The sequence below is a fragment of the Polypterus senegalus genome, chromosome 14, assembly GCF_016835505.1.
Source record: "Polypterus senegalus isolate Bchr_013 chromosome 14, ASM1683550v1, whole genome shotgun sequence".
Lineage (NCBI taxonomy): Eukaryota > Metazoa > Chordata > Cladistia > Polypteriformes > Polypteridae > Polypterus > Polypterus senegalus.
The window spans coordinates 51,058,164-51,086,143 of record NC_053167.1 but is presented as its reverse complement, the minus strand read 5'-3'; the positions used below and the strand labels follow the sequence as shown (position 1 = coordinate 51,086,143).

The 27,980-nt window shown below is 44.1% G+C and overlaps 1 protein-coding gene across 1 annotated transcript in view; it reads left to right on the top strand.

The window, feature by feature from the left end:
• LOC120514398 overlaps positions 1-27,980 on the top strand; it is a 237,859-nt gene that overhangs the window by 121,835 nt on the left and 88,044 nt on the right. The gene's annotated exons all lie outside the window — the stretch shown is intronic.

Here is a 27,980-nt window from a genome sequence, read left to right as displayed (position 1 = left end):
TGGGGAAACATTTAGTTGTACTATGGGTGTTGTTCAAACAAATATTTTATTGTATTTTTTTTTTAGAGATACTAGATTTGGTTCTGATCTTCTGACTCAGTAGTTGAACTTTTAAGACAGCATGGCTCATGAGGGAAATGGCAACGATATCTGGAGAAGCGTAACTGGGGAAAAACAACCTGCTTGACTTGAATCTCTGTGGTGAATAATTACAGGGTATCTGATTTGGTCATAAATTTTCAATAATGAACACCCTGTTCAAACAGAAGTTTGGTATTAAATGTACCAGGCACAAGAGTACCTTGGGCTAAAGATCAGTTCTTGACATGGTAGTTGTGATGTCTGAGCTGACAGAGGAAACACCCACTTGACAGACCTGGATGACATAAATGGTTAGTGAGGTCAGGCTGAAAATAAAAAGTGGATAAAATGGTAATTTCTGGAAACATATGTGAAACTCTGTTCCTTGAATAACCCTGAGTACCTTTACCACATTACGCTGTATATCAGAAATGTGTGAAAATATTTGTCCTTTTCATGGCAGTTTTAATTTTTGAGAAGAACCGGAAATTACAAGGGGCTAAATCATGTGAATAGGGTGGATGATCCAATTTCGTAATTGATTCCTTGACCATGAAACCACAAAAAATCATAACTCGAGGCATTGTCGTGATGGTTGATCCATTTCTGCCATCATTGTTCCCATCATCTTGCCTCTCCCTGAAGCTCTTATGCCAGTCAAAGACACCTGACTTTTTTATAGCATCCTCGCCATACTCCTCTTTCAACAGCACCACGGTTTCAATAGCACTTTGTAGCACAGGTGACACTACACTGAAAATGTAATTCTGGGAATTAAATTGTCACACCTGATTTAAAGAATGATACAGGGGCTAAGGAGGAGGACAGACAGGAGGACGAGCTAGGTTAAGAAGTGAAACAATGAAGGCCGTCCTAATATACTGTATATATGATCACTCGGGTCCTAGTTTGGCATGTGGAAGTAAAGCTGAGTATTATAACATTCTCAAACCAACTTAATCCAGCTCAGGGCCACAAGCCTTTTTCTGCTGTTTAGGGTGCATGGCAGGAAACATGCCAGGACAGTATACCATACTATCACAAGGCATCAGCACACATATGCACATACTCACACTCTCACTTGGTCCAATCTGGAATCACTTATTAACTTACCCATATACATTTTTGCAATGTTGAAAGAAAAGTAACAAAAACACAAATATTAAACTCAACACATACAACAGCCAGGGAAGGGATTTAAATCATGGACACTAGATCTATGAAACAAAAGTGCTACTGTGCCACCTCAGTGGATCATTAATAGTAATAAAAATTTTTCAAAAGCTCCTCAGTATACAGTGCATCCAGAAAGTATTCACAGCGCATCACTTTTTCCACATTTTGTTATATTACAGCCTTATTCTAAAATGGATTAAATTAATTTTTTTCCTCAGAATTCTACACACAACACCCCATAATGACAACATGAAAAAAGTTTACTTGAAGTTTTTGCAAATTTATGAAAAATAAAAAAACTGAGAAATCACATGTACATAAGTATTCAAGCTCCATCAGGTTGGATGGGAAGCGTCGGTGCACAGCCATTTTAAGATCTCTCCAGAGATGTTCAATCGGATTCAAGTCTGGGCTCTGGCTGGGCCACTCTAGGACATTCACTAGAGTTGTCCTAAAGCCACTCCTTTGATATCTTGGCTGTGTGTTTAGGGTCGTTGTCCTGCTGAAAGATGAACCATCGCCCCAGTCTGAGGTCAAGAGCGCTCTGGAGCAGGTTTTCATCTAGGATGTCTCTGTACATTGCTGTAGTCATCTTTCCCTTTATCATGACTAGTCTCCCAGTTCCTGCCTCTGAAAAACATCCCCACAGCATGATGCTGCCACCACCATGCTTCAATGTAGGGATGGTGTTAGCCTGGTGATGAGCGGTGCCTGGTTTCCTCCAAACGTGATGCGTGGCATTCACACCAAAGAGTTCAATCTTTGTGTCATCAGACCAGAGAATTTTGCAGGTGGGCTGCCATGTACCTTTTACTAAGGAGTGGCTTCCGTCTGGCCACTCAACCATATAGGCCTGATTGGTGGATTGCTGCAGAGATGGCTGTCCTTCTGGAAGGTTCTCCTCTCTCCACAGAGGACCTCTGGAGCTCTGACAGAGTGACCATCGGGTTCTTGGTCACCTCCCTGACTAAGGCCCTTCTCCCCTGATCGCTCAGTTTAGATGGCCGGTCAGCTCTAGGAAGAGTCCTGGTGGTTTCGAACTTCTTCCACTTACGGATGATGGAGGCCACTGTGCTCAATGGGATCTTCAAAGCAGCAGAAATTTTTCTGTAACCTTCCCCAGATTTTTGCCTCAAGACAATCCTGTCTTGGAGGTCTACAGACAATTCCTTTGACTTCATGCTTGGTTTGTGCTCTGACATGAACTGTCAACTGTGGGACCTTATATAGACAGGAGTGTGCCTTTCCAAATCATGTCCAATCAACTGAATTTACCACACGTGGACTCCAATTAAGCTGCAGAGACATCTCAAGGGTGATCAGGGGAAACAGGATGCACCTGAGCTCAATTTTGAGCTTCATGGCAGAGGCTGTGAATACTTATGTACATGTGCTTTTAAATTTTTTTTATTTTTAATAAATGTGGAAAAATCTCAAGTAAACTTTTTTCACTTTGTCATTATGGAGTGTTGTGTGTAGAATTCTGAATTTAATCCATTTTGGAATAAGGCTGTAACTTAACAAAATGTGGAAAAAGTGATGCCCTGTGAATACTTTCCGGATGCACTGTACCTACAGTCTAGTAAGATGTAACAAAGTAAGTGCTTAATTAATAATGCAGAGATCCCAAAGTATTATTTTTCTTTAATGAAACTCTTTTTGTTTCTTAATCTAATAATTAAATTGAAGAGGTAGGAAATGAATAGCTGGAATAATTTTTGTTATTTGGGAGAATGAAGGCTGTAATAAACACATGATTAAATAAACACTGTCTGCTTCATGAAATGTCATATGCTTGGGTGATTAAGATATGTTTTGCAAATTTAACAGTACCAGCAGGTTAAAGGAAATAAATCAAATTAGAAGAGTTGTATACAATTAACTAGTTTGCAGAATTGATTCATTCATCCAGATGGGGAGGGTGTAGATGAGCCAAAAACTAATCAAACTGATGTGGGACACCAGGCCACTGTGTAAATTAATCTGTCTGTCAGTATGTGTAACATGTCAGCTATATGTAGATCTAGGCTTTAAAGGATTTAAGCAAGCAAATCAATAATTAATACATTTTAAATCTGAACTAAAGTTTGGTGAATAGATCTGGCATAAGTCAAATCATTCCTCCACTTAGCCAGTGGCAACTGAAGTGAGATAAATCAAAAAACATTCTTAAGATTGGTTATAACAACAGCTGAAAAGGTTTCAGACATTGTGAAATTTTGCCCACATAGTGTGCTGAAATAACAGCTTTTGGATAAACTGCATCCACACCAAACCTTTTTGTTATGTTTTGTACGGAAAGAAAGTAAGTGCCCAGGTATACACCATAGCTGAAACTCTATTTAACTGCATGATAATGTATCTGGTAACAGGCTGCAGTTCCATTTTTTGTCTCAAGATGCCACTGCCATTACTAGTTATGAAAATAAATGCTGCAGACTGCATGGAGCAACAAAAGAATAACTGCTGTTACTTGATATCTGTTGTCTTCAAAATACATTCAGTTGAGACTGACATAAAACAACAGTTGCCAGTCTAGCACTGTAGTTTTTTCTTGGGATGCAAAATAAATAGAGAGTATAATCAGAATGGGCCTTGAATACTAAATGAGTTTCTTGAGATTGGTTTATGGTTGTCAAGTGTGTTTGTCTCTTGGGCCCCAAGGCCAAATCCAGGCTGAGATGCTTTCTATTTTGATTTTTTTGTACCTTCCCTCTTATAATCCAGTGGGAGCTATCAAGTAGTTTGGTGACAGGATGTGTTTCTGCCTTCCCTGTGACATACTTACACCCGGTCTAGTGTATATACCTACTCTGTGCTTGGTGATGTTCACCTGAACATAGATTGAATTAATTCATGGATGAATAGAGGTACAGCTTTGAATGTGTAGGTTGTGTGCCCATCCGCTAGTTTGATTCTTTTACTATAAGGGTCACTTCATCCAAGGGCTACGCCAGCAATCATTGAAGGACCACTTCACACACAAACAAATCTTTCCTTATATGCAACCAATTCAGAGTCACAGAGTTGCCTGATATGTAGTAAAATCCACCTAGATATGAGAAGAATGTGTCAGTACCACGCACAACGTTCCTGAGTGCAGGATTTGAAGCCAGGACTCTACTGCCACCCTCTCACCCAACCACTGAGGTTAAAGTATGCATATAGCAAGTGTTCTGTTTATAGAATACTGCCGAGTAACACTAATAAAACTTGGGAGAAGTGTTTTGTGTGAAGTACTACTTTTTAATTAACAATTTAGTGCGGCATATTTTATTGCCAACATATGCAAACAAGATTTAAAAGAGATGTCAAGAAGTAAACCGAATGTATCATTGTATGTTGTTTGAGAAGAAGGCATGCTGTGTGCTTAAGTACAGATCAAGTGCCCAGGCTGTCTCAGAGCTTCACCTTGTGCCTTGGTGCTATTAATTTTTGCTACTGTTTTAGGAGCCACTGATTATACTGTATAAAAAGCATTTTAACCCACCTAAGCTCTTACTCTGAGAGAATTATCCTTCTCTGTGATTTCTACATCCATATTGACACTACTACATCTAAACTGAGAAATGGATTCCTATCATTACTGGACTGTTTTGACTTGACACAACATGTTGATTTTCCCACCCACTCTGGTGTTCATATATTGGATCTGATCTGCACTTCTGGATTATCTGTTGCCAACATTTACAGCACTGATTTGGGACTTTCTGACCATAAAGCAGTAATTTTCACTGTCTTTACCTCCTCTTACCTGTAAACGACAAATTTCTTACAGAAACCTTAAAAATATCTGTTCCTCAATCCTTTCTGGATCCAGTTCTGATCTTTTACTGTCTGCACCTATTCCGTCAACACTAGATAGTCTTGTTGACCACTATAACTCAGCCCTTCATTCAGCATTAGATAAAACAGCTCCTTTAAAACATAAGGAGGTTTCCTTTAAACGTTCAGCTCCTTGGTATAACTCAGAATTGCGATCTATGAAAGCAGCTGGCTGACGCCTTGAGAGAATGTCACATAAGACTGGCCTCACCGTGCACATCCAGGCTTTCTCTGACCACCAAAGAGCTTACAGAGAAGCACTAACTGCTGCTAAGAACACCCACTATGGCAGAATAATAGAAAGTGGCCACGATAACCAAAGGGTTTTGTTTTCTGTAGTTAATAAACTACTCGAACTCGCATCTGGCCCAACTACCTCTTCTACTGAAGTCTGTGAGGATTTCCTCCACTTTTCCGTAACAAAATTAAAGATCTAAATAATTCAACTAACATAAATACATCATCTGTTTATATCTCTCCCTGTTTTCCCACTCCATCCAGCTCCTTCTCTAAGTTCTCACCAGTCACATCTGCTTTTGTTAATGACCTGCTTTGTAAGATGAGGCCGACTACTTGTGTACTGGACCCCATCCCCAGCACACTACTTAAATCCTGCCTTCATGCCATAATCCCGACTGTTACAACAATAATAAACTCATCCCTTGACACTGGCTCTGTGCGCTCACTTTTAAAATCGCTTCTGTAACCCCAATGTTAAAAAGTCTGGTCTTGATGCTGACAATCTTAACAATTTCCGCCTATTTCCCACTTACCTTTCCTGTCAAAAGCTCTTGAGTGTTGTAGCCTCCCAGCTCACCAATTACTTAATCTAATAATTTGATGGAACCCTTTCAGTCTGGTTTCAGGGGCAGCACAGCTGTGAAACTGCTCTGCTACGGGTAACCAATGATTTGCTTATGGCAGCAGACTCTGGACAAACCAGCATATTAATTCTGTTAGACCTCAGTGCAGCATTTGACACTGTCAGACATGACATTCTACTGTCCAGAATGGAGAACATGCTGGGTATCTCTGGCACTGCCCTCCAGTGGTTCAAGTCCTATCTGACTGATAGGCAAGAGTTTGTTAGTCTTGGCAACAGCAGATCCAGCTCAGCGCCAGTCACACAAGGAGTTCCTCAGGGCTCTGTCCTCGGCCCTCTTCTCTTCTGTATTTATATGCTTCCCTTGGCCATATTATTCGTAGCTATGGACTGGGCTATCATTTTATGCAGATGATACTCAACTCTACTTCAATGTTAAAAGTGGAACTTCATCAGAGCTTTCTCAGCTCACAACCTGCCTTAGTGAAATTAAAACCTGGATGGAGCAGAACTCTTTAAAATTAAACTGCAACAAAACTGAACTCCTGCAAATTGGGACTAAAATGCAACTTAATAAAATGAGCTCCTTCCCAGTCAATCTTGGGGTGATCTCATCAGACCTGCCTCTACTGCAAAGAATCTTGGTGTCATTTTTGATTCCTCCCTTTCTTACTCCGCCCACATAAATCACATTAAGAAACTTTCTTACTTCCACCTCCGTAACATATCCTGTGTTCGCTCCTTCCTCTCCTTTTCTAATGCTGAGAAACTTGTCCATGCTTTTATCACATCCCGCATAGATTATTGTAACTCGCTGCTGGCAGGTGCCCTTCTAATCTTATATCACAGCTCCAGCTTATTCAAAACTCAGCTGCAAGAGTCCTTACTGAACCAGCAGCAGCGAGCACATCACACCCATCCTGCTCCGTCTTCACTGGCTCCCTGTGTCTTACAGAATGAATATAAAATCCTACTAATAACCTACAAAGCCTTAAATAACCTTGCCAAACTACATCAGTGACCTTCTCCATCACTATGTGCCTGCCGCCACTAAGGTCCTCTGATTCTGGAAATCTTGTTGTGCCCCACACTAATCTACACTCCATGGGTGACAGGGCCTTCAGCTGTATAGCGCCCAGACTCTGGAATGACCTACCGAAATTAATCAGATCAGCTGACTCCATGAATTCTTTTAAAAACAACTAAAACTCATCTGTTCAGGAGGGTTTTTAGCTCTACTTGACTTCATTCCCCTTCTCTCAGTTTACCTCTCTGTCAAGATGCTCATGTAACCTGTATGTGTGTGTGTGCTAGACCATTAATTATGTTGTCTGTTAGGCTTTCTCTGAATTTACTGTCTTAATCTTCTTTATTTATTTATTTGGTTTGTACAATACTATATACTGTATACCCTGCCTTTCTTTCTTATATTCTGTAAGTGCCTTGAGCATGGGAAAGCCGCTATATAAATAAAATGTATTATTATTATTATTTATTATTATTATTTGAAATCCAGGAAAGCATTGTTTAACTCCATGATTCATGAGGAGCCCCCATTATAGTGCTTGTTCAGACTTACATCGACACTAAATGTTTCTTCTGCCCAGTTTTTTCATCCATTTATCCATTCATTTTGGATGCCTGCTTTTTGTATTACAGATTGACTGGGAGCTGGGACCTAACACACATATCTACCTACTGAGTCAGTGTAGAGATGACAGGCGCATCTTTTGGATGTGGGAGCAAACCAGAGTTCTTGCAGAAAACCAATGAAAACATTGTAAAGACATGAGTTAGTGAGGCTCAAGGACTGTATCCCTGACTAACTGAAATACCCAGCATTGCCTGGGAGGAAAATAGTTTTTTTTTAAATTGTTTGAGAAAAACATAAAAAAAGTACAACTTTAAAAATAAAAAACAAACAATAAACTTGGGTTTGCTTCCCGGGTCCTCCCTGAGTGGAGTTTGCATGTTCTCTCTGTGTCTGCGTGGGTTTTCTGTGGTGGGCTGGCGTCCTGCCCGGGGTTTCAATCTTGCCTTGCGCCCTGTGTTGGTTGGGATTGGCTCCAGCAGAACCCCATGACCCTGTAGTTAGGATGTAGCAGGTTGGATAATGAATGGATGGATAAAGACTCACTAATGCCCTTGTCTTGCGGTCTTTTATGTATGTTATCATCTAGTTGATGCTCGGAACCTGCCAACTATATTTAATTTGAAAAGCAATAGGGGCGCGGTGCTGCTCAAAAATAAAGAATGTTTGCTGTCGCCTGGTATATACTAACTGTGTAAGCCAGCACGGGATCCTAGAAAGTATTTAAATCGTCAGAACTACTCTGAGGATCTCTCTGATAGAAGGATTCATGTTGCCGAAGTGCTTGTATCGTTTGTGCATTATTTGCTAAGCGACTGTCTTTCTTAGGAGGTTTTCTTTTGCCAGTGTACTGGCCTCGCTTGTGTATCCACGGGGCTGGAGCCCTCACCCCGATTCTACGTCTCGCTTCCGGGCCGAACCTAGACAGACACACACACTTCCACACGTAGAACTCTGTTTATTTAATTTCAAAAGCAACAGGGGTGCGGTGGTGCTCAAACATAAAGAATGCTAGCAGTCGCCTCCAGTTCGCCCTCTGGTGGTTGTTCCGAGTGTCAACTGGATGATAACATGCATACAAGACCTCAATATCACTCCCCACCCTTCCCAGAAGGGGGTGGGTTAGGGCTGATGGCTACAGTATTTTTAGTTGACCAATGAGAAACATATGCACCAAGTTTCATGAAAATCTCTCCAGACATTCGGAAGTGATGTTGGAACATACAGCATTGCCTGGGATGAAAATAAAGTGTTTTATTTTTTTAATTGCTTGAGAAAAATATAATTAAAAAAAACACAACTTTAAAAATAAAAATAAATTAACAAGCAATAAAGACTCACTAATGTGCTTGTTTTGTGGTCTTGTATGTATGTTATCATCCATTTGTTCAGCCTATATACATCGGACTTCCAATACAACTCGGAGTCCTGCCACTTGCAAAAGTTTGCTGATGACACTGCTATCGTGGACTGCATCAGTAGTGGGCAGGAGGAGGAATATAGAAGCCTAATCAAGGACTTTCTTAAGTGGTGCGACTCAAACCACCTACACCCCAGCAAAACCAAGGAGCTGGTGGTGGATTTTAGGAGGCCCAGGCCCCTCATGGACCCCATGATCATCAGAAGTGACTGTGTGCAGAGGGTGCAGACTTATAAATACCTGGGAGTGCAGCTGGATGATAAATTGGACTGGACCACCAATACTGATGCTGTGTGCAAGAGAGGACAGAGCTGACTATACTTCCTTAGAAGGCTAGCGTCCTTCAACATCTGCAATAAGATGCTGCAGATGTTCTATCAGATGGTTGTGGCGAGCGCCCTCTTCTACGCGGTTGTGTGCTGGGGAGGCAGCATAAAGAAGAGGGACACCTCATGCCTGGGCAAACTGGTGAGGAAGGCAGGCTCTATTGTAGGCATGGAGCTGGACAGTTTGACATCTATGGCAGATTGACGGGCGCTGAGCAGACTCCTGTCAATCATGGAGAATCCACTGCATCCACTGAACAGTATCATCTCCAGACAGAGGAGCAGCTTCAGCGACAGACTGCTGACACTGTCCTGCTCCACTGACAGACTGAGGAGATCGTTCCTCCCCCACACTATGTGACTCTTCAGTTCCACCCGGTAAACAGTAACACTACACAAGATTATAGACTGTTATACCTGCCTCACACTGTCCATCTTGCATTTTAAACTTGCACTGCGCTTTTATTACTTTTTAATTAATATTGTCTTTATCAGTGTGCTGCTGCTGGAGTATGTGAATTTCCCGTTGGGGATTAATAAAGTTATCTATCTATCTATCTATTGATCGCTCAGAACCGGCCAACTCTATTTAATTTGAAAAGCAACAGGGGTGCGGTGCTGCTTAAACATAAAGAATGCTGGCAGTCACCTATATATAGGTGTACTAACTGTGTAAGCAGCACGGGACCCTAGAAAATATTGAAATCTTCAGAACTACCCTGGGCATCTCTCTCCTAGGATGATTCGTGTTGCTGACGTGCTCTCTTCATTTGTGCATTAGTAGTTAAGTGACTGTCTTTCTTAGGAGGTTTCCTTTTGCCAATGTGCTAGCCTTGCTTGTGTATCATCGAAGCTGGAGCCCTCACCTCGACTCTACGTCTCACTTCTGGGCCGGACAGTGACGTCAGAGTCTCTGGTTACTATCTACATGTGACAGAAAGCTGCTTTGCGAATCCTATGAGATTGGTGTGCACGGTTCGATGTTTGATGAACGGTTCGATGTGGGGAAGCAAAATGCCGACCATACAGATGCATTCGTGGTGCTTTTATATTCAAGTGTTGCATATTCCCGATCGTAATGACATGATACATTTTATAAGTCTTACATACCGTCTTCTGTGCCGTCTTTTTTTCTAGGGCTTCCTCTGGTACTGACAGGAGTGGCAAAAAGCAATAGATAGCCAAATTGAGCACATTAAATGAATGATATTCTAACTCTCTGCACATTTAGAATCCTTAGATTTATACTTGATATGACTTTCATGATGAAATATATTAAAGTATGTAACATTTTCCAGATAAATTAGTAATTTCGTTTAAATAATGAATACTGTTAATAATTACAACAAGGGGGTGACACAGTGGCGGAGCGTTAGCGCTGCTGTCTTGCAGGGAGTCACATCGCTGATATTCCCTGCCTGGACTTTACATGTTTCCTGCTGGGTTTCTTCAGTGTGCTCCGGTTTCCTTCCAAAGATATGCAGATACACTAAAATGACGCTAGTGTATGTGAATGCTTGTATCCACCTTGCGATGAACTGATGCCTCATCCAGGGATTGTTTCTGCCTCATGCCCAATGCTTGCTGAAATGGACAAATCTCTGGACTGATGGATTTAATCATTAAACATCCTTTTCAGAGAATTTGCGGTAAGGTGTCATCGGAATTTAATGGGTGTTCCAGGCAATTCACAACACAGCGAAGCCGAACCTGTAATGCCTCCCTGTGATTGGGCCTGTGTGATGATGTGGGTTCAGGCTCCACACTCCCTTTGCTGTTGGAAGCACTTGAACCCAACACCGTCGATAATGTCACCGAGTGAGCTAGTCAATGGAGGCAAATTACGGAGCAAGGGGAAGGTAGAAAGTGCAAAAGTGCTTTTATTTAAAACCAACAAAAACAGTGTTCATAAATAGTGCAGTTCTTCACAGTTCTTCATTAAATAAATAATCCATTAAAAAGAACACGTGGAGGTTAAAAATCAATAAATAGAAAAAAAAACACATCCTTAAAAACGAGAGGTTAAAATCTTCTTTAGGAAGCAGTCTTAAAAACCAACAACAAATCCGGTGCTCTTCTGTTAGCGTCTCACCTGCTAATCCCGTTTGGGCCAAGCAGCAGGCAAGACGCTCTCTGCAGCTGCCCTCCTGAAACACACGCATGAGACTGGAGACCTCCGATCCCTGGCTCGTATGGCACTCATCCCAGTCCCGAGAACTTGGTTTCCACCAACGGCCAGGTCGCCACGCTGGGGATTCCCACCACCAAGTCTCCCGACTTCCGCTGCCTTCAATGGCCTCTGCGCCAGTCGCCTTCCCTGGTCACTCCCGCTACCTGATCGCTCAGCGGAGCGACATCAACACAAACACCTGGGTGTCGGCCTAACACCCAGCTTCCACGCAGCTGTCCACGAAGCGCCATTCGCCGCCTCGCCCACTCGCTCTTCGCGGCTCTCTCTCTTTCACCGACCTGCTTCCTCTCCTGCTCCCGGTAACCTCCGTCCTCTCCTTTCCTTTCTCTCTCCACTTTTTCCCCTTTAAAACCGACTCGCGCTTCTTTTTAAAATGACGAGGGCCACAGCAGCTGCAGCATTAGCCACGGGACAATCATGAATGTGGGCAGTTCCTCACCTGTGAACTAGGTTAGAAACGCCCACACCCTACGGATCGCCCCGCGGCCCACTATGGCCCAACGTCCCCTCACTAACGCCGCGAGCACATCAATTACTTATTTAAAAATGGCCTTTACTCAACGAGCTGTGGACCCATAACACCACAGCCTGCCAATTAAGAAGTTTTCTTTCATTTTAGTCATTCTGGTTTGTGTTCAGACCATTGTGTTTGTGTGTGTGTGTGTATTTTTTATCTACCTATCCATTTATTTAATGAGCTTCTGTAAAAAGCCAAAAATTCCCCTGATGACCAATAAAGTTCTATCTGTCAAACATGCCAACTCTACTTAGAAAACGACTTGGCTGGAAACCAAAATTGTGTCAAATCAATACCACTAACACTGAGCCACCATGCTGTTCAGATCTTTACTAGCAAACATCATAAGCTGTATTCTTTTGTCACAAACTCAATGAGACAGTAAGTATTCTATGAAAATCTAATAACAACATGTTCACTTTATATTCACAGACTGTCATAGAAGGTCAGCTGTGTGCACCAAGCTTTTGTTATGCTTTACACATTTCTTAGTGCTCAGTCATTTCTCAGTTCCTGTCATCTTATTTATATTACATGAAATAATAAAAGTGATGTCTACCTGTGGGCCATTTCACACATTCAGTAAACTATTGGTGCATCCTGTACTGAACGCTTCTCAGCTTTTCTAAAGACCACCTTATTATAAAAGCATTTCATTTAATCATATCCTGCTGCACCCTGTTTAGTTATGTGGTTTACACATTGGAACTATTATTTAGTGCCATACTTACGAAAGCCATTTTAGTACACTGTTACTAATGGGGTGATTTGGAAAGCAACTGGGAAACCAGTTGGAATTGAATCCTACTCTATGTCGCTGTCTGTGCAGAGTTTGTTTGCCCATGTCTGTGTGTCTTTTTCTTCCTATATCCTTAAATATATGCTGCTTTAATGAATTAGCAGGTCTAAATTGTCTCTGTGCAAGTGTAACCTTGTCCATTACTGATTTCTGCCTTGCACCCAGTACTACTAGTGTAGGCTCCAGTGCCTACCATCTAAAAATTGAATTGAGCAGGCTTAAAAACCTTATGTTAGCTTGAGGAAACTAATTTTTATTGTTGTTTTACTTTGTTGTATTTTTCTAAAATCAGTTGTGTTAGGGCGCAACGCATGATATAGTTTTTGTCTCATTTTCTTTTGCATTGTTTCCCTCTCAGACTTTTTAACTTCGCAGTTATTGGCATATTTGCTTTGTGATCTTGTCGGCTCATGTGAGACCACCGTAGCAGTGTCACATATTTGGTCGTTTACGTTTTTGACTAGTTTCTTGAATTCTGTAATCTGCAGAGGACATTTACGAGAATGGTGCCAGTCTCTCAATAGTTCTTAGGAAGGACAACAAAAGTGCACAGTTTAAATTAGAGAGGGGATGGAAGATGGAAATCATGCCTGTTGTGACCATTAATTGAAATAACTACATTTTATGAACAGTTGATGTCCAATGCAATGAGGTTCAAGTTTCAGAACAGGAGATTTAATTCATCGCCTCAAAGAACTGTGTGGTTAGGGATTGAAAATTCCGGTGTGCCAGCAGACTGGCAAGAAGTATCATGTTATTACTCTGTTTTATTTTTGTGCTCCTTTTACTTGTCAGTGTTAAATTATGACTTGGACCAAGAAAAAGCATTAGTTTTGGCAGAGAGGCAGGATTGAGTTTCCGTGCCTTTCTTGAGCGTAGTCTTGCATAACACCCATCTTTTAAACGTTTAAAGAGAGAGTTGTTACTTTACTGTAGTCACCCTTCAATACTCAGGTATGTATTTTTATTGACCTTTGTAAAGATTTCACTCTGTGCTTTTGCCCTTGGTTGACACAGTTGGTTCAAAAAATAAAAGTGTATGCACAGTATATTACAGAGATGATGGGTTTTTTTTGGTCACTACATTTTATATCCATATCCTTAAGGACATGATTTAGTTAATTTGGTGTCTCTAAGGTAGCTTGGTATACATGAGGGTGGAAAAGGATGAAAGTGCGGCCCAATTTTCAACTGTTTTTTTAATCTAGAAGGTGGTTCTTTCGTTTTGCACAGTGATGCCAGGGTAAGCTCCAACTATTCTCAATGCTCTCATTTATAAAATCGTTTCTGAAAAAGGACTGATGGAAGAGTGGATAGAATTAACTAGCTCTTTTAAGCTGATCCAATAGTACTATCCAAAAACTGGATTTGAGTATGACCATCCAAATCAAAGACGGTTCCCCATTCAATGAACCTGTTTATATTAAACTGATTTTCACTCATCAATTAACCAAAAACATAAAGAAAGCAAAGCAAATTATGGCAACATCTTGTAACTGCTAACTTTTACTTTTCAGTGCAAGCCATTTCAAGTATAAGCCATTGGTGGGTGTTTGGCTGGTGCATGGTGTCAAGTGTTGCAGAGGTGTCTGAGGCCTACAGCACTAAAGTAAAAGAATTAGATCAAAACAAGTAAATATGTCTGGTTATTCATGCTTACATAAGATGCACAGCCCTGGTTTAAAGTTACTTGAATTTTTATAGTTACTTTTTTCCCCACTCTCTTCATAGCTTATTAAAAAATGAAGAAGCCCCTGTGAACGCTGGCCCCGGCACAGACAGACGGACATCATATTTTGCTCCCCACACACCGTTTATTTACAATATTATCAAATATACAAAGTCACGTGCACTCACGAACCCCAGTGCCTCTTGCACCGAATCCCCCAAAGTCCAGGGCCCACAGTCTCTGTGCCTTCTTCCTGGGCCTCCTGTCCGCTCTCCAGCTCAGTCCTTCTGCCTCCCGACTTCCACCACCGACTGGAGGGAGGCGGCCCCTTAAATAAGGCTCCCGGATGAGCCCCAGGTGTTTCCGCACCTGTTCTTGGCCACGCCCCAGCGTGGCGGAAGTGCTGGCTGCCTTCCTGGCAGCTCTCCGGTGCCACATAAAGCCCCCGCACTTCCTGGTGTGGCGGAAGTGCCGGGCTCCCGGATATTAGGCACAGGGCGCCGCCTGGCGGTGGCCACGGGTCCCTACAGGGCTGGGCTTCCATGCCCTGTACCCGAGGCCCCTGCGTAACCAGGACGGACGCCCACTCTGTCTGGAGGAGGCACTCGCCCTCCTCTTGTCCTCCAAGCGCCCGGCCGGGCTCCAGCCCCAGCCGCGGACCGTGCGGGATAAACCGGCATCGGAGCGCCGCCTGGCGGTGACCACGGGCCCCTACAGGGAAGGGCTTCCATGCCCTCAACCCGTGGCCCCCAACAGAACCAGGACGGACGCCCTCGCGTGTGGAGGAGGCACAAGCCCTCCTCTCGCCCTCCAAGCGCCCCGCCGGGCTCCAGCCCGCCGGCGACTGCATGGGATCAACCGGCATCGGGGCGCCGCCTGGCGGCAACCACGGGCCCCTACAGGGTAGGGCTTCCATGCCCTCACCCGTGGCTCCCAATAGAACCAGGACGGACGCCTCGCGGTCTGGAGGAGGCACAAGCCCTCCTCATGTCCTCTGGCCCCGGCGGGCTCCAGCCCGCGCTAGCCACAGTGCCCACCGCTAGCGAGGACACGGGTCCAACGGCACAACCCGAAGGGCAGCACGCCCCCGGCGAGGGTCCTACTATGCCCCCAGGGTCCAACACGCACCCTGGGACATCCGCTTCGGCACCCCCGCCGCGCAACGCGCCTCTGTGGTCTGCGCCGCCTCGCCCCGCTGTTCCCCGCAGTTGGGACACTATTGGCCCTCGGCGTGGAGCCCCAGCGAGCGCCCGCTCCAGGAGGGCAGGTCCCTGACGACGCCGCCCTCAGCGCCGCCGGGCTTCGGGCCTGTGGAAAAGGAAAAGAGGGCCAGAAGCACTGCCAGGACACTCACCCCGAGTGCCCTGCCGGTCTCCGCACCGCAGTGCTCCTGCCCCTCCGACAGCCCCTGACTTGCCTACTGAAGTCCTCCATCGCAGGTTCCATGCCCGCCCGCCTGTTGTCCGCGGCACGCTCGCAGGCGGCTCGCCCAGCCGCCCAGGGGATCTCCTCTGCCCGCACAGAGGACGGCTCTTCTCCGGACGCCGCACTCCAGCGCCGCTTCTTCTCCTATCGGAGGAACCGCATTCACCCTTCGTTCTCCTTCTTTCTTGGACGCGCTGACGGTCTGGGTCTGAGCACAGCAAAGCTCAAATCCAGCCCCGCTGCGCCCAGGCAGAGCGACAGGAGACAGCTGCAGGCTTGAGCGCAGGGCGCTAGGACCCAGGGCACTCAGCAGCCCCGATCCTACCAGCCCCTGCATATTCGAGCTCCTCGCCGCTAGCTGTCTGCACCGCGGCGCCTGCTGTCGGGAGGTTGCTTACTTGAGCTGATCGTCCGTGAACGGTCACAGCCATGTTCGGCAAACCTCCCCGCTTGCTTTACGGGGACGGTAATACTCACCACCCCAGCCGTGTTCTGCCTGCCTCCGTTCCAGCGCCGCGCCGATCCTCCGCTCACGCGGGCGCCTCTCCCGACGCGACCGCTTTTCCCGCCAGCTGCTCACACTGAGCGGCGAGAACACGAGCAGCTCCTCTAAGGACGGCTTGGCGGGCGCGGGACTCCTCCGACACACGCCGAGCCGCTGGTGGAGAGAGAGAGACAGACGTCGGTGAGCTTACCTGTCGATCGGCTCCACGCGACGCCTGCCTCCTCTGGGCCACTCCCTCTGGCCCAATCGGGTCTCGCTTTTGGCACGAGATTGGCGTTCCTAGGTCCCGCTCCATCCAATCCTCGGCGGGCACACTAGACACACCAGCCAACCCCTGCCTGTCAGCTGGCGGGACATCCGCCCGCGCCATTTTGGCTCTTTCCTCCCTAGTGCGGCGACATGCTGGCTCTTCAGGTTGCAGCGTCTCCCTTTCAGCAGCTCTCCGGCTGCTGCGGCGCTTAACGCAGGCACCGCGGTTCGACAGGCCCCTGCCACCGACAAGGATCCGGGCGGCCCCTGCCTGTTAAAGAAAAAACAGACGCGGGCCCTTCCCCTGCGAGCAGGAAACTTACCTCCCGGGTCCTGTCTGTCCGGGAAACGTCCCCGGCATGGCCTCGATAGGCGGCCTGCCGCCCCGGCGCTTCTGCCACGACGCGCTTGCGGGAGCCCGCTGCACTCCAGCAATGCCCATGGTCCTTCCTCCGCACCTGGGAAGCTCGCCATAATGCGTCCGGCGGCGGTCTCGGGTAAACGCCCGCTGGCTGTGCACGGCCGCTTCCTGCGCCAGTGGGTCCGCTGCTGCGCCGGGCCGTTCACAGACATATTTGTTATTAACAAAGCAGGTCCCCGTCTTGTACCAGACGGATCATCCTGCCGACTACGCCACTGTGAACGCTGGCCCCGGCACAGACAGACGGACATCATATTTTGCTCCCACACACCGCTTATTTACAATATTATCAAATATACAAAGTCACGTGCACTCACGAACCCCAGTGCCTCTTGCATCAATCCCCAAAGTCCAGGGCCCACAGTCTCTGTGCCTTCTTCCTGGCCGCCTCCTGTCCGCTCTCCAGCTCAGTCCTTCTGCCTCCCGACTTCCACCACCGACTGGAGGGAGGCAGCCCCTAAATAAGGCTCCCGGATGAGCCCCAGGTGTTTCCGGCATCTGTTCCTTGGCCACGCCCCAGCGTGGCGGAAGTGCTGGCTGCCTTCCTGGCAGCTCTCCGGGCGCCACATAAAGTCTTCCCCCCGGGATAATTAGGCACAGGGGCGCCGCCTGGCGGTGGCCACGGGTCCCTACAGGGCTGGGCTTCCATGCCCTGTACCCGAGGCCCCCTGCGTAACCAGGACGGACGCCTCACTCTGTCTGGAGGAGGCACTCGCCTCCTCTTGTCCTCCAAGCGCCCCGCCGGGCTCCAGCCCCAGCCGCGGACCGTGCGGGATAAACCGCATCGGAGCGCCGCCTGGCGGTGACCACGGGCCCCTACAGGGAAGGGCTTCCATGCCCTCAACCCGTGGCCCCCAACAGAACCAGGACGGACGCCGCTGCGTGTGGAGGAGGCACAAGCCCTCCTCTCGCCCTCCAGCGCCCCGCCGGGCTCCAGCTCCGCCGGCGACTGCATGGGATCAACCGGCATCGGGCGCCGCCTGGCGGCAACCACGGCCCCTACAGGGTAGGGCTTCCATGCCCTCACCCGTGGCTCCCAATAGAACCAGGACGGACGCCTCGCGGTCTGGAGGAGGCACAAGCCCTCCTCATGTCCTCCCTGCCCCGGGCTCCAGCCCCGGCCGGGGCCACACCCTTCACTCAGAGGAGGGCAAAATAAAATCTATTGGAGGTATATTTTATATGTGAGCTTAATGGATGCAGTGCAGTTGTGAGCCACAAAAGTCAGTTTCAAAGCGGATTTGTGGTTTTCCTCTGACTTGAAACATAACACATTACCAGAGGCTGTTGAACAAAAAGCCATACTTTAACAACTCAACTCAACACAATTTAAGAATATGCTCTTTTGCGTTTTAGATTCATTGTAAGGGATTTACTGTGTATTTGAAACCATTATGCTTTTTTTTAGAATGAGTCAGTTAGTCAGCCTTTATTTTGTATTACACCTTTTTTATTAAAAATCTGCATTAAGTATTCTACTTCTCTGGCTTGAAATTGACTTGAGTTAGTACTTAGGCTAAAGAGGGCAAAATACAGAAGCTGTGATAGAATTTCCTTCTCTTTGTTCTATTAGTCACTGTACTAATCGATAGCTACCATGTTTGGTTTGAAAGTACTTGGCAAGCTTAATAAGCAAGAACGTTTTTTTTTTTTCTTGCAGGCAACATGGTGGTACAGTGCTATGTGCCGATGCCTCACAACTTTAGAGTCCTATGTCGAAATGTTGCCCAAGTCACTGTCTGTGCAGTATTTGCATCTTCCTGCCATGTCTGTATGAGTAATCTTGTGCGTGTTAGGTAAAATAATAACAGCTTTAAACTCGCTCAGAGTAAGTGAGTGTAGGTATGGGCCCAGTAGTAATCTGATGCTCCATCCTTGGCTGTTTCCTTCCTTGTGCCCAATGCAGGTGAGATATCAGTAACATTAAGCGTGACCTGTGGAGGGCATCTTAAAAGCTCCAAACCCTAAACACAACCGCACAGACAGCTTCATGTTCGCAATAAACTATACAGTTCCTTTTCTGTTCATTTTCTTCCTCCACTCCTTCTAGGTGAGCTTGATCATTCTCCTCTTCTAAGTGTGTTGAGGTGGCTGTGGCTACTTTTATGCTGGACCCAGGTATATTTCAGGCACCAGAACCTCCATAAAACAAGTGAGTCATCTCCCAGTGGCACCCAGGGAACCCAACAAGGCTGCCGTTCAGAACTACACTTCTTACGCAGCCCTGCGGGTTTTCAAACCAGAGCCTTGCCAGAGGACCACTGCCTCCTTTCATGCAGGGGGAACTGTTCTTGGCAGACAGTCTCCCTCTGGTCATCCATACTGTCTTCATCAAAGCTGGAAAAGAGAATAGGAACCATCTATTCGTACTGTCCTTCCATAATGGCCTATCGGCCAAGTAAAGAACCACTCTGCAACCGAGTGAGGATGCCAGTCCATCTATAACATCTGTCACATAAGATATCTTATTGCTTAGGTTTTTAATAGATGGCAGTGGTATGAAGGAGAGATATGATGGAGGGCTGACATGTCTGAGGTTTTACTGACAGAACTGGAAAATACCCACAACCGTTATCTTAGAATGACCAGATTCTGCACTCCTTTACAAGTGATATGTCAGAAAAGTTATTTCTGCTTCATTAACAGCAAAGCAGCCACTGTGCAATGGACCATTTTTATTCCACAAGGAGAAGGGGGCTAGTGATAATTACAGGTTGAGTTCCTGATGAAAGAAAGCTGATTAGCAATATACACAACTGAAACAGATGAGAAAGACCTGAGACTAATTAGAATTACACTCCCTTTACCAGTCAGGTAACTTTCAGATTACATAGCACCTTATTATGGTGAACACCTTCTATAATACAGTTAAACTACTGGCAGGCCAAGTGCCATGAGAGAGTCGGAGTAACGGACTGACCAGGCTGCCATGTTCTGCTGAATTCAGCTCTGTGTGTCATGTGTTATTTAAAGGGTGTGAATAAATAGGTCCTCTTCTTTTTTCCATTTGCATTGTTTGTAAAATGAACCAATATACAGCATGCTACAGCCGCGGGTTTAATCATATTAGTGTAATTGTGATGGTTGTCTTTCTCTAAGTATTAAAATGTCCCCTGTGTCATAGATGCTAGAGGTTTGAAATGTGTAAACTTTTCCCAAAGAGCTCTAGAAAAATATTTAGTATGTTGTAAATGGTTAGGTATCTTATTAGATTTAGTCCTGAAATATTGAAGTTTTGCGAAAGCAGTGAGAATGGCCATCCTGCAAAAATATGCAGTACAATTTTCAGGGAATTCTGAAAAGAACCTCAAAAGAATATCTGGACATCTACATGCTCTATGTAAAATAGCAGCCGTTTGCCTCCCCAAGTTTCCTTTTTCATGTCATACGTTATGTCTATTTTTTAATGAATAACTGTTATAAAATGGAGTTACTTTGAGGCCTGCAAATGCTGCTGCTGAAGCAGATGAGTATCTTCACTGATCAGTCCCATAGAGCCTCATGTTAATCTAACTGGGCTCCAAGTGATACCTGCTGGCATGAACAATCTGGGTTAGAAATGGGGAGCTGGCAGAACAACTCTAAATATCACCAAACATATAACAAAGGCCCCACAAGAGGAATGATGACCATAAACCCTCATCTGGTAGTTAAATCATTAACAATCTTTTTAAATGAAAGAGAAATTATCTCTAATGCCACTCTCCTACTGTTATGTTCTTGATGGTGACATACTGACCCCTGGTGGCCCACTGTGTACATCCACCGATTGTGTAGACAAAATTTCTAACTACTAGTGCGGGTTGCAATGTCTTGATGCTGCCATTGTTGAGACTTCTCCTCTGTTCTTTTCCACCATGATGGCCCCTTTACACCATGCAATTCTTTGTAAGTCTATTACAGAAGTTTGGGTTGGAAGTGTTGAATGATAATTTGACCCCAAGATTAATCAAATAATTTCCGCACAGATTGCTTAAACATGGCAGACCACATTGTTAAAAAAAAACAAAATAACAATCACCTATCCATTGATTACCCCATTAATCTGTTCTTTATGGCTGTCAAGCAGGAAGCTAGTTCAGTAGCACTGGGCAGAAAGCAACAATTTGGTCACCAGCGTGTCATAGGACAAATTTAAGAATACACACTTAGAGGACCAGTTTTGAGCCACCAGTTAACCTGATATGCAAATCTTGGTGAAAGCAAGAAAATTAGAATGGAAGGTTTTGGAGAAACTTTATAGACATTTGGAGAATATGCAAACTCCATATGGATATTGTCCATATGCGGGACTTGAACCTGTGACTATGATTTAGCGAATACACCCCTGCCATCACCAGACCTAGGATTTGAACCCAGGACAATGAAGTAGCATCTATACCCTTGCCAACCTTGAGTTCACATTTGAGGACCCATGCAATAAGCAAGCATTGCAATAGTGCTTAACGCTGGTGCCTCATAGCTTTAATAATGTGGGTTCTGCCCTGATTACAGATACTCTTGGGATTTGCATGGCTTTCCTCCTCCCACCCAAACCCCAGTGTTTAGCTAAGGTTACATACAGTACTAAATTGAGCCTGTAAGAGTGAGTGTGCTTATGGATATATATCCAAGCATGCAATGAACTCGGTTAACTTCCACTTTGGGATTGAAGTGCCTTGGGGCTTGTGACACTTTAATGACAAATGTGGGTTCACAAAGATGTGTGGATGAAGAGATGGACATAGTAGAGGTGTGTTAGAGCTTAAATTATTATTTCATGCTCCTGATGGTTGAAAGGTCTGGTTGGTGTATGGGAAGTTATGGAGTGATAAATGGAAAAAGAATTTACTGCTAGGTTGATACCAAACATAAGTGATTGTTGGTTACTTAGAAGCGAGCTCTTAACCCAAAAAAGCACCTCCATCTTATTTTTTTCAAATTATTTTCTTCACTCAGATGTTACAGATATGATTCTATAACAGTTTTTGTATAAGAGAACTCATTTTGGGGGATGCTAGTGGTTTTTAATCAACTGTGAGTGAGTCAGCAGATGGCCTAAGCATCTGGCATATGTTGTCAGCCTAAATACAGTGCATGAGGCAGCTCAATCCCATGTTGTGCTAGAACTCTAATAACATGCTGGCTGGGGGAGGAACGGGGGGAGTGCTCTTTGTGAATATAACACAATTTTCTTTCTTTCTCCCGAGTCTCCGTTTCAGAAGGATCACCATGGCAAAATGTTTTCATTGTATTGAGTTTCATGGAGTTGGTTAGATTTGTTATTTCTTCAAGATAGTTAATGAAGTTCATTTTGTCTGACTGCTTCTGCGGAAATATAAGTGACAAGATGTTTGTAAATTATGCTCCTGTATTTGTGCAGAGACACGCAGTTACTGCATGTTCATTAAACCCCCTCACAACTTCGAATCATTTAGTAAGGTTTCCCATTACCCATGGGTTTATGAAATGGAAAGAAAGTTATTTAGCCATTAAGTAAACACCTATTATAGTACCTTAGATGGACTATTCTTCTGAAGGCTAGCGAAAATTCACTTCAGTGAATCAAGGGATGCTCTTGGAGCTGATCCAGAAACCTCTGGGTTTTGAGTGCATTTGCTGAAACACAATGGCTTGAAGTGACTTGTTGAAGCTCATGAAGCAAGTCAGTGGCTGATTACTCAGATGTCTGCCTTTCTTTGATATGTGCTTTATAGGAAATTGGGGCAAGTACGAGCCATGTCACTGAAGCAGCTTTTACCCTTTTCACGGCAGCTGTCAAGATAAGTTTAGACATGTCCAGTGTTGACAGTCTGAGCACCCATGAAGGTTTTTAAAAAAAGGACGAAAGAGTATGTCAAATAAATCAAATGAGGAATGCATGTTGCATTTTGGCTTATGCCAGATAAGTCCAGAGTAGGTCTGAATAAAACTTTAATGACTTGAAAGCGATAGTTGTAGTATTGATATACGTCGTATTGTAATTAAAGCTAATTTCTGCTTAAGTTGATGACATGTTGAAATTGCAGCTAGACCTATGCACTGACTGAAACTGTGTTTAGTTATGAGAATGATACATAGCAATTTGTTTGATCACTTGTTCTTGGGTATCATATGTTATCAGGCGAAATATCCCATAATAATAAGATACAATATTCAAAAACTTCATTAGTTAAAACATCTATTTGTGTTTCAATCTATCATTTGGAAGATACACACAAAGTGCACATTATTTTTATGATTTTATTTTTTTTTGCTATTCACTGTAGCAAAACTGTGCATGGTCATTATTGTGAATAAGAACTATAACTAATATTACTAAAAAAGCATTTTGTTAATTAAAATAAAAGTAAAAATTAAAAGTTTGTCAAAAATGAAAACCAAACTGAAATTAAAATCACATACTCAAAACTGGCTGAAGTAAAATAAAAACAAATGAAAATGATTTTTTTTTTTTACTAAACCAGTTCCTGATAGCTTGCTGTTCAGTTTCCACCCAAGGCATGCACAATATTTTGCAGTATGACACAAAGAAGTTCAACCTGCTGTCTAATCCCAAATTCCACCCCCTTCTCGAATGTTTATAAAGGATGCATTGCACAACAATCATCCTTTTGGAAATGGATTATTAAAACTTGGCATGTCTGCAAACCCATTCTTTGAAAACTGACATAAACGTGACTCAGTTTCTTTTATGCCACAGCCATCGTGATTCTGGCAGTGGTTCTACAATTAGTGGATGGACAGATATTGTGGTTTTTCATTTATGTTAATTAGTTTCTCCTTTGTTTTGATGTAGTTGAACAACTCTGTATCCTTATGTATTTAGTGAGTGACAGAATCTATTCTTGAATTTTGCCTTGAGTGTTATCACAGGACTCTGTGCCTCCACTTGGAAAGGAGCGCTGTCCAAGAAAAAAGCATTTTACCATCCCATTGTATTTCTGTGGTGGCAATGATAAGTTGTATAAAGTGTACATATAAAAAAAAAATTACACAAACGGTAACAAAAGCATTCGCATGAATGGTGACAAGGCTGCTGGATTTGTGGAGGTCACTTTAAAAAAAGAACCTGGTGAATTTAAAAGCACTTGTAAATGTATTTCATAACTTCTATAAAGAGGTTGAGGACTGTGACATTTTGAAAAAACAAAATCCTACCAAAGAAGTTAATAGGATAGTTACCCTGACTGTGGTGTTATGGGTCCACAGCTCGCTTAGTAAAGGCCATTTTTTAAATAAATAATCACCGCTCGCGCGGCGGCTTAGCGAGTGGGCGTTGGGCCATAGCAAGCCACGGGGCGATCTGCGGTGTGAGCGTTTCTTACCGAGTGCACAGGTGAGGGACTGCCCACATCCGTGATTGTTCCCGTGGCTAATGTGCTGCTACTGCTATGGCCTCTCACAATATAAAAAGAAGCGCGAGTCGGTTGAGGGGGAGGAAGAAAAAAAAAAAAAAGACGGAGGTTGCAGAGAAGAAGGCAGGAAGCAGGAGTGAGAAAGCCGGTTGAGAGAAAGAAGGAGAGCGAGCAAGCGCAGGCTCACTCTATACGAGCAGCTGGGAGAGGCGAGCCCAGGTGAGTTGTTTGGCCGGCACCTGAAGGCCGAGGGTAGTGGTCGCTCCTGCTGAGCGATTGTTTGGAGCAGGAGTGACCGAGAGAAGGTTGGCTCGCCGCAGCAAAGACAGGCAGCGGGAGTCGGAGATTGGGAAGAGAAGCCCCAGTGTTGAGCATCCTGGTTTCTGGGGAGCCCAAGTCTCGGTCTAGGTGAGCTGAACCAGAACCAGGAATCGGAAGGCCAACAGATCAGCTGAGTAGGAGAAGGTCAGCTGCAGGTATGGCGACTCTCCTATTGCAAAGCCTAACGGGAGAAGCAAGGGAGCCGCCAGGTAAAAAGACACCGGACTTTGTGTTTTTAAAGGATTGCTTCCAGCGTTGTTTTAACCTCGTTTTAAAGGATTGTTTTTCTTTTTATTGATTTTACCTCCACGTTCTTTTTATGGATTATTTATTGAACTTTATGAAAGCACTGCACTTTATTTTGAACACCTGTTTTGTTTGGATTTCATTTTAATAAAAGCACTTTTGCACATCTTTACCATCCCCTTGCTCAAATGTTGTCCCACTGTCTAGCTCACTCGGTGACATTACCGACGGTGTTGGGTTGAAGGGCTCCCGAATATCGATGGGAGCGTGGAGCCAAACCCACATCGTCACACTGATCAACAGATTTTTTTCTTCATATCTGTCTATAGCTGTCTGTTTACCTCAGTAAGTCAAATTCAAAGGTGCATCTGTTTCTTGAATCAGGAGTGTCTATTGGTTTTTCCATCCATCCATTATCCAACCCAGTATATCCCAACTACAGGTCACAGAGGTCTATTGGTTTTTATGAATTAATTCCCTTCATAATGTGCAAGTTTAAAAGTTCACAGCCTGCTGTTTGAACAGGTTGACACTGCTACAATGTGAATGAGGCTGACTGAGTGTTGTCTCATACTCATCCTTTTATGTATAATGGAGTTTATTTAATCCAATTTTGGAGTTGCTGGTAGCTGAAAACTATTGTGGTAACATCCAATGTAAGGACAAGGTGCCAGTCAAGCATGGTACTCATAAAAATGCAGTGTATTAAAACCATAATGCCACTGCCCATGCATCCTACTGTAATGTAACCAGTATTTAAACAAAATCACATTGAGAATAGGCACAGTCACCCAGAGGAATGAATTACTATGACATAATGAAGAAATTAGTGAATTGTTTTGTTTAAAATGTTATGAAACTTAAGCTGGCCACAAGAAAAAGAAGTGAGGTTTAGTTAGTCTAGACTAAAACCAACACAAAGAGATCACCTGATCATGAATCTGCAAAAACTGCACTGTATTCATTACAGTATATCTATAAATAAAATAGGGAGGTGAAAGTTTTCAAGGAGTACATAATAAGAAGGTAGCCTTTTGAAGTTCTATATTATAGGTGGCATGTGAACAAGAAGCCACAGGTGAATTTGGGCACATGGCCAAGAAGTGGTATTTTTCAAAAGTTAGTTTATTAGTTCCTTTTGGCAGTGAGTATCATAGTGAAGCATCAATAATCATTTTATTATTATATGAACCTTGTTTTTGCTTGTTTGTTCCTTGTTGTTACATTGGGCAACACTTTAAGCAATTTCTGTAAATAATTATCCAGAACTTAACTCTTTGATTTTTTACAGCAGAAGGAGACATCACTACATGAAATGACAGTTGCCAAATTGAGATTCGGGCAATATTAAGGTAGAACTACAATATGTAGCACTGGCCAGTACAGCATATATCCATCCATCCATTTTCTAACCCGCTGAATCCGAATACAGGGTCACGGGGGTCTGCTAAGCCAATCCCAGCCAGCACAGGGCACAAGGCAGGAACCAATCCTGGGCAGGGTGCCAACCCACCGCAGGACACACACAAACACACCCACACACCAAGCACACACTAGGGCCAATTTAGAATCGCCAATCCACCTAACCTGCATGTCTTTGGATTGTGGGAGGAAACCGGAGTGCCATGCAGACACGGGGAGAACATGCAAACTCCACGCAGGGAGGACCCGGGAAGCGAACCCGGGTCTCCTAACTGCGAGGCAGCAGCGCTACCACTGCGCCACTGTGCCGCCGTACAGCATATATTCTCTTTATAAATCAGGTCGCTTAATGAAATTGTACAAACTGCCATTTGCATTTGATTTTTGAATCTAGGTTTTTTATGTGTTTTAAGTAACCTGTAGAGCTGGCACTGTTATTACTATGAAGTTAGCCTTATGTTTTGGTCAGTATAGGTGAGTGCATGAATGGGCCTTGCAATGAACTTGCAGTACATTAAGTTTGGTTCCTGCTTTGCACTTGATGTTGTCAGTATAAGCTCTAGATCACCACAACCCTAAATTGGATCAGGTTGCACAATTGTTGAGATATTTTTATATTTGAACTTTGTTGGATTTGGAGGATATGGTCTTTGACCTGGCGACTGCCATCTAAAGTCTAGCACTTTACTTAATAGTTCACACTGTAGTACGGGATTGTAGAACGTTTTGTAAAATTATTAAAAAATAAAACAAATACACTGACACAAGTATTTATCCCGTTTGCTATGACACGTGAAATATGACTTAGGTACATCCCATTCTGTTGATTATTGTTGAGATGTTTCTACACCTTGTCTGCAGTTAATATGTGGTCAATTTGCTTGATTTTGCATGATTAGTAAAGGTACACACCTGTCTATTGAAGTTCCCACAGTTGTCAATGTATATTAAAGCAAGAAAACAAGCCTTGAGGTTGAAGGAATTGCCTGTAGAGCTCCAAGACAGGATTGTATCAAGACACAGATCTTAAGAAGTTTACGAAAAATTCTGTAACATTGAAAGTTCCCAAGATCACATAATTCTTAAACAGAATAAGTTTGGGACAGCCACAACTCTTGCTAGAGCTCGTTTCAGAGCGAAATTATGCAATCAGGGGAGAAGGGTCTTGGTAAAAGACATGATCTAGAACCCAATGGTCACCACTGCAACACTCTACTAATCTGGGCTTCATGACAGAGTGGCCAGACAACACATTAGATTAAAGATTAAGACCAAGATTAAATTGTTTTGCCTCATTTCTAAATGTCATGTGTGGCGGAAACCATGCACTGCTTTTCACCTGTGCAATACTATTCCAACATTGAAGCATGATGATAGCATTATCACTCTGTGGGCTTGTTCGTCGGAGGCAGGAACTGGGAGTCTAGATAGTGTTGAAGGAAATCTGAATCGAGCAAGTACAAAGTTATCTGTAATGGACACCTGGTCCAGAGTGCTCTTTACCTCAGACTGGGCTGAAGGTTCACCTTCCAACAAGACAATGACCCAAAATGCAAAGTATAAACAATACAGCCGTGGCTTATGGTCAACACTGAATGTCCTTGAGTGGCCCAGCCAGAAACCTGGACTTGAACCT